The following is an 8,656-nucleotide window of genomic DNA, read 5'->3' on the forward strand; positions in this document are numbered from 1 at the left end:
GACACTTGCGACACTTTCAAATCAAAAGACGACAGTTCGACTATGTTACTACTTTGTAAAAGAGAACTAAAAATGACGGAAAATACATAAAAACATTCACAGTTCTTTGCACAATGGAGGTGGAATGATGGAAAGAAAGGGGGTTTCCATAGTGGTATACTGATCATAGACATCAAAACTCCAGAATAGAGTTGAAAAGAGTGAACAAAACCCAAAACCTGGAGGCAAAATTAGCCTTTTCTGATCATCGCACCTATAACATAGGGAAACAGGGATGCATCCCACCTACTGCACATGGGAGGTGCGATGCATACTGGTTTCCTTAAAGAGAGGGTGCGATGGTACAAGGATGAGACTTTACTTGGCTCTTGGTCATAGTTTGCAGCTCAATTCAGGGATTTAAGCCGAGCATATGATGTACAGTAAATAGAAATCAGAGGGGCTGATCTAATGAGGTTACTAGAGCCACTACTAGGGCAATTAGAAAGTTTGTAAATCGATTGTTCAGTTTATAAAGAAAACCCAGAGATAGACTGAAGCAACATTGATCTACTTTGCACTTGCATAGCAAATGCAGTTCAAAGGCTAGCTGTCTTGACTTTAGGCTCTATCTGTAAGTTTATAAAACAAACAAATATAGACAAACAAACAATCTATTCGCTCCCCAGTGGAGTCACCATTTTTTTATCAGGAAATCTAGTGTCCACTTGGATCTGCTAGTCCCACTAAGACTGGTAGCTATCTTAGAAACAAACAAACTAAAACCACTTTCATTTTCCTTTATGAAAAGTAGATAAGAGTGGAATGAAGGACACCAACCTCAGTCTTGCACTTGGTTCCTTGTTTGATTCCTCTCCTTTATGACAGATCCTTGCCGCTTCTCCTTCATCTACCCAGCTTCAAAGAGCACCTATGGAATCAAAGCAGCATAATACTATCGAAGAACAGAGATCTACAATCATAAACAATATAGGACTAGATATATATTGACCACACAAATTCATATATCATCAAACATACAAGAATGTGGAGGAAAACTTGAATAGCTTTATTAATAATCAAAAATAGCAAAGAGGATTACAACCAATTGTTCTGACCCAGTGTCATACTCCAGCATGAAAGCCCTTCTTTCACCTCATGAAAAGCTTAGATCACCAAACACTATGATATTCCAATAAGAAACCAACAACACTTCTTTACAAGATACAAAATTCCATCCCCCGGATCTCTGGGATTGGGGATCCATATATAGATGATTGCAGGGGTCTGAGTCAGCTTCTAGGATTCTGATCAATGTCCTCTCTCTAATAGTTCTTGTTTCCACTTGGATATTGATGATCTTTTACTCATCCCTGGGTGAATTCAGAGAGGCAAGTGTCACAGGATAAGTTTCTGGAAGATTCCATGATCATCCACCTCGCAAACTATCTCTGCCATTTGTCCACTCTCACCCATCGCACCCCATAGAAGGGATTTTTAGTATGCATTGCACCTCCCATGTGCATTAGGTGGGATGCATTGCACTTTGACCATGGAGTAGGTGAGATGGTCCATTTTTGACCAATTCTGAGCAGTTTTTCAGGGAGAACTTCTGGGAGATGATGTAATCAGCTGACCTTGTTCTTTTAGGGTATGGAACAACACTTTTAGGGACTTAGGATTCCTTGGTTTATGGGCATGTTTGATTGGGGTTGTAGTGCCCAAAAATGTCTATAACATTGAGTTCTACCAGTGTGTCGCCAAGTGTTGTAGCGACTACAACCACCCTCCAAAAATTTTCCTTAGCTTCATTTTGGAGCCTCCCTATCGACCATCCTCAGTAGCATGTCTTGCACTATGAAGCACATCAACTTCAGCTATTTCATAGTCTTGTCAACCAGTGCATGCAAGCTGGTTCCACCTTCTTCAAAGGCTGATTTCCATACTTAATTTCAGTTGCTGGTTGATCAGCTCACTCTAGGGATTATGCAATTCTAGAGGGGAACTATCCTTCCCTCTAGAAATTGCACAAACCTAGTTGGACACCCAGTTGGGCTCCAGAATTGCATAATTCTTCCTAACTATCTTCCTCTCAAAAATTGCGCAATTCATCCCAGGGCAACTGCTCAGCCCAAAAATTGCATAATTCTGGGTAGCAGCCACCTGATGCTCCCAGAAATGGTGCAATCCCTTTGGGACAGCGAACCCAACAACTAGCAGAAATTGTGAAAATTAGTTAGGCAGCCTAGTGGGTTCATAAATTACGCAGTTTGACCCAGGATGGCTACTTAGCCTAGAAATTATGCAATCCTGGGAGACCATCAACTGTTCCTCCTAGAAATTACATAATTCCTCTGGGACAACCATCTCTGCTCAGTGTAGAAATTGCACAAATCCCTCTCCTAGGCTTGCAGACTGATGCATGTGTCTTTAAGTTGATTGGTTCCCTCCCGGACAGAGAAAAACTGATTTTCATGCATGGACTACTTTTCTCAAGGAAACATGTAAAGGAATCCCTAGATTTAGGGATATATTTTTAGCAACTAAAGGTTACATGCAAGGATCATTTCAGAAACCTCCCGCCAAGTGTCGCTTTTCCTAGATTTGTGGCATGCGTGTCATAACCTTGATCTTATCAAAACTTAAGAACCAGATGCTGCAAAGCTCATTCCTCACATCAATCTTGTAGATATGACATCCCACATCACATCTAGGAGTCGTCAGCACATTCAACTCAGATGTTTCAAGGTAAGCCTACTTTGCATGTCTTGTACTGCGTTTCTGTCACTTTTTGTGTCTCGACTTGTGTGAATGTTGTTTGCATGATTTTTGTGAACGCCTATTGTCATTTTCATGCATGTTAGCTTATACAAGTGTCGTTTTAATTTTCATTTGAATCTCACTGTTGCCACATGCATGACATTATTTTTCCATTGTTTGTCATCGTCAGGGTGACCTGCTTCACTCGCATGCATTCTGTCCCATTTTTTGAATCCTGCATTTAATTTTTGCATGCATAATCATTCACTCTTGTTTACACTCATCTTATCATGCATTCAAAATTCTCATGTTTTCAGTCGCCTATCGGCCAGTTTGGTCTGCCTTACCCTAGACCATGCCTTACCCAACTAGCAATGTGCATTTCCGAAAGTGAAAGATCTGCCTTGCCTCCAGTAATTGCACAAGTCTAGCCCAACACTGACGTCCAAGCTTGCATTGCGAAATTCTTGGAGGCAATGTCCTGATGGTCCCATAAACTGCGTAGTGTAGTTTGCTGGTTGCATATCACTGTTGACTAAAATTGCGCATTGCACAGTTTCAATCCTCAGCAGGCCAGGCTAGATTGTCCATTGCGTAGTTCTAGTAGTCAGTTAGCCTCTGGGTAGCCTAAACTTTTTCATCCACAGTCTTGGCTGTGTTATGCTCCTATACCAATAGGTGTCATATTTCATGATTGACTGGTTAAAAATCCCTAATATGTTCATCCTTTCCTTGCTGCAAAGGTTTTCCATATTTTGAAGAGATCAAAAAATTAAAAAAAGAAAAGAGGGTATACCCTAAAAGAAAGATCAAAGGGTAAAAAGAATGAAATGGTCAAAAGAAAAAATGAAAGAAATGAACCCCAAAGGAAAAAGGACCAGAAAGTGTGCAAGTCCAAATGCCACTACTATTTCATGTTCTGTAAATAAAAGTTTCATGTGCAGTTTGTTGAACTTTATGCTGCAATTGATGAATAGCCAAACAACTTAATATTGGCTAGTTCATGTTTTAATTTCTTGTTTTAGTGATAGAGAATAAAATCTGTCCAAATTGTTCAATCTTGGCAGATAAGTAGTTAGGTAGAGAAGCAAAGGAGCTCAACTGTTAAACCTGAGCCCTTGGATGTGATAAGGGTAGATCTAGATAGAATTGTAGCAAAAAGAAAAGAAGAGAATGAGGGTTTGCCAGTTCAAGTGCATCCAATGGAAAAAGAAGAAAAAATGATAGGTACTATAGGCTGGGTAGGTAGTTTTGATGTTGCAGAAAGAAACTTGTGATAAGTTTTATCTCTCAGAATGATTAAACCTTACTTCTATCACAAGTATTATAGCAGAGGCATGACTAACTTCACCCCATCCTTTCTCCAAATCATTTGCTAACTCCCCCAAGAGATATTGATATCTACTCAATAACCCCAAATTATTCCATCTTATTTCATAAAAAGGCCCAGATAAAACCACATTTTTTCTTAGGCACAAAGCCACATTTCTTGTGTAAAACCCTTTCTCATTCCCTCAGCCTAAGTTTCTTAACATTAGAACTTAGCACTTATTTTCACATGATTACTCATATTAACTATTAACATGATAAGTATTAAATCCCTTATAAATTCCCCTTCCCCCGTATTAATATATCAATATAGTAAAACCCCCAATATGTAATAATCCCGCCCCGGTCGATTATGGCCATATTTCTGTTTAAACATGGATTTAATAGTTTATTCGAAATCTTTAAATAACCTAACCCGCTGCGCAAAAACCCAAGACTTAATTAACATTTGGTTAGTTAAATAACCTAACTAAACCAACCTCGAATCCATTAAAACGTTTGATTTTATACATGAGGCCCATGCATTAAACCCCCCCCCCCCATCTTTGAAGAGTGCCAACTGTTGGATCCAGGCCCACTCATTGGATGGTCCATGCTTATATCACACCCCCCCTTCCGCCCGACCGTTAACTCCTGGGGGTTGGCAGTATTGCCGTTGTACCGGGGACACCCGTCCACCTCCCGCCATGCTCGTTGCCTCCCTGTCGAAAACCATTTCAGCTCATAAGCGGTGCAGGCCAATACTGCATACCACCCTCCCACTGACCCTGCCCGCTGACACCACCACCACGTCACTGCCGAGTCAGCATCTCGTACCCCCGCGTCACGACAAAACATCACATCCCGATGACATCATCCGACCAAAAAGTGACAAAAAGCCCAGCGAAAGCCAAATTTTGTTAAAAAGTTGAGAAAATGTCATTTTTGTCCATTTTCATTCGTTTTTATCCATGAAATTGTTTCATGCAAACTGTGTCCAAGCAACTGCTCGAGCATACAGTCTGCCACCCATCCAAACAGAGTCCAGCATCTTGCTCTGCAGCTCGTCGGTCAACCTGCAATTTCACTGGTCACCTCTAAAAAATAGGTATTTACCCCGTTTTCACTTCCCGAACCTGCAATCTCGTTTTTCCTCTGTGAATTTTACCCAACAAGGACGAATTCAAGTAAGTTCTGTCTATAAATCTTAGAAAAGACACACAGAACTATTGTTTTTTCCATTCTCCCACAGAAACTAGACCTCCAGTTTGAGAACACAACAAACAAACATGGAAGCCCCTGTGGCCCTGAATGTATCACCCCTCAATGCACCTCATAAAGACTAGGATTGGTTACCCTTGGCTGACAGAGATTTTCAAATTAAAGAATTATCTGGTGATATGAATCATCTCTAGGCATTTTGTAGAATTAGGAATAGTCATCTGAGTAACTCTGATATCCTTGGAATATGGGAATCTAATATCCCCAAGTATTACCTTCCCTCAGTCAATGTGTTTCCAGATATTATCCACCATTGGTGTGCAAACTATGACCCTGTCAGTAAAGCAGTTATGAATCCATCACAAACTGTTCTCTTGTACATAACTGCTGAATCTATCAATGAGACGTTACACTTCCATCCAGCTCAGCCCCTTGCTCCTCTTTCCATGGGATTTTTTCTTGAGCAAGGCTCTCAATTTCCCAGTTCAGAAATAACCCGGATTGCTAAATTATTTATGAAGCCAGATTGCCAGCCTCAAGGCCCACCTCCCTATGTGAATGCCTAGTTCACTGAAACTGGCAAGCTTATTCTTGACATGATATCCTTTATATTGGGATTCAAAACCAGTGAATTTGTTGATGAGATCATCTTTGTTATGTTGTCAATGTTTACTCCAAGACAACCCCCTACTGTCAAATATGATTATGCCTCTTTCATTGCCAATAAAATTAATGAGCAATTTATAAATCTGGAAAGAGAAGGAGTCTTCAAGTACACCTCTTTCATATATCACCTTCCACTATATTATGATGGACCCCCTTTGGGGTTTTAAACGTCGGCAGAATGAACTAGAAACTATGGGTAATCCAGATCATCTACAAAAAACTTCCACAGAAGCTTGAAATCTAACATAACTTCCCTGTACAAAGGGGAAACATGGAAGGAGATCTGTCTTCTCAAAATCTTGAGGATAAAAATTGAGAGAAGAGCTGCAGACCTGTAATTTATTTATATCCAGGTCGCAAGGCTCCCTTCTCTCAATAATATTTCATTCATTTTCTATCTGATTTGTCCTGATGATGGACCCCCTTTGGGGTTTGAAACGTCGGCAGAATGAACTAGAAATTGTGGGTAATCCGGATCATCTACGAAAAACTTCCACAGAAGCTTGAAATCTAACATAACTTCCCTATACGGAGGGGAAACATGGAAGGAGATCTGTCTTCTCGAAATCCTGAGGATAAAAATTGAGAGAAGAGCTGCGGACCTGCAATTTATTTATATCCAGGTCACAAGGTTCCCTTCTCTCAATAATCTTTCATTCATTTTCTATCTAATTTGTCCTGATGATGGACCCCCTTTGGGGTTTGAAACGTCGGAAGAATGAACTAGAAATTGTGGGTAATCTGGATCATCTACAAAAAACTTCCACAGAAGCTTGAAATCTAACATAACTTCCCTATATGGAGGGGAAACATGGAAGGAGATCTGTCTTCTCGAAATCTTGAGGATAAAAATTGAGAGAAGAGCTGTGGACCTGCAATTTATTTATATCTAGGTTGCAAGGCTCCCTTCTCTCAATAATCTTTCATTCATTTTCTATCTGATTTGTCCTAATGATGGACCACCTTTGGGGTTTGAAACGTCGGCAGAATGAACTAGAAACTGTGGGTAATCCGGATCATCTACAAAAAAATTCCATAGAAGCTTGAAATCTAACATAACCTCCCTGTACAGAGGGGAAACATGGAAGGAGATCTGTCTTCTCGAAATCTTGAGGATAAAAATTGAGAGAAGAGCTGCGGACCTGATCCAGGTCGCAAGGCTCCCTTCTCTCAATAATCTTTCATTGATGGTAGAATGAACTAGAAACTGTGGGTAATCCGGATCATGACTCTACAAAAAACTTCCACAGAAGCTTGAAATCTAACATAACTTCCCTGTACGGAGGGGAAACATGGAAGGAGATCTGTCTTCTCGAAATCTTGAGGATAAAAATTGAGAGAAGAGCTGCAGACCTGATCCTGGTTGCAAGGCTCCCTTCTCTCAATAATCTTTCATTCATTTTCTATCTGATTTGTCCTGATGATGGACCCCCTTTGGGTTTGAAACGTCGGCAGAATGAACTAGAAACTGTGGGTAATCTGTATCATGACTCTACAAAAAACTTCCACAGAAGCTTGAAATCTAACATAACTTTTCATTTCCCATAAGGAAATTAGATTCCAAAGGAGAGAGGAGGTCTATGATCTTTTGGACCTTAATCTTCCACAATGTTTGTGAATCCCCTTATACCTACTGTGAATTCATTGACTGGTTTATACATCCAGCCTCCACTTTATTGATAGGAGTTCCTCCTCCTAGGCTCTCTGGGGATATAAAGAAGATTTTACAGCTCTCCAAAAACTACAGAATAGGTAAATGGTACCTCTACCAGAATCATACTGAAATCAGAATATATGGCTGTGAACTATGCCCTTATAAGTTGCCCAAATATGTACCCATGAGACTATTTGCACTAGAGTATTTCAGGCAACTTATCAATGCAGATTTAACTCACTTTTGCAATGTAAAGAAAAAGGCTCAGCTAAGAATAAGAAACCAATTAGGCCCTTTTATCATTAACAAGAGGGAGGCATGGGAAGATGCTGATAAGATATTAGGGGAAGACCTTAAATTGAAGAAAAGTTTCTGGTGGGTGCCATATGACCCAAATAGCTTTATAAGTGACAGAAAAGTAAGAAATAGGTTGTCATCTTACAAACATCATAGGATCCCTGAAATTGAACAATTTTCTAATCAGGATGAGTGAGTAGAGGGTACATTAATAGAAGAAATTACTCAATAAGAAATGATGGAACAAGCTATGAAAGATCATGAAAAGACCCTTGACCTAGACTCTTTTGGACAGGTATCTTTCAAGCTGACTCAACAAACTAGAGTGGGTACATCCTCTGCTGGAACCTCACAGTAACCTATACAAGAAACCAGTGCACTAGGTATAGGGTTTGCTAAGGGCAAGGAAGTGGCAGGCATGGAGCAACAAGCAATGGCTGATCAGCAGGGGAAAATTCCTCTAGTCTAGACCAAAGCAACTGAGATTCCTACATTACAGACTCCTCTAAATGAGGAAAAAGTCAAGAAAAGAGACAGAGAAGAGGCCATGCCCATCAGTGCACCTGCAGAATATCCGGGTGCAAAAATGAAAAGACTAAATCCTCTATCTGAAGAGGAAATCGTTGAAGAAACAATAGAAAGTCTAAGATGGGAGAGGGTAACCAGCCAACAGACCTCCCTAGTGATAGAGACATCAACTAGCTCACATAAGAGGAGCTAGAAAGGCAACATAGTGTGGAATTTTCATCCACTAGGCCACCAAGTAAGTAG

This window comes from Pinus tabuliformis, chromosome 6 (genome assembly GCF_031772625.1).
Source record: "Pinus tabuliformis cultivar Carrire ecotype Pingquan chromosome 6, CPIR1, whole genome shotgun sequence".
In the NCBI taxonomy this organism is placed as follows: Eukaryota; Viridiplantae; Streptophyta; class Pinopsida; order Pinales; family Pinaceae; genus Pinus; species Pinus tabuliformis.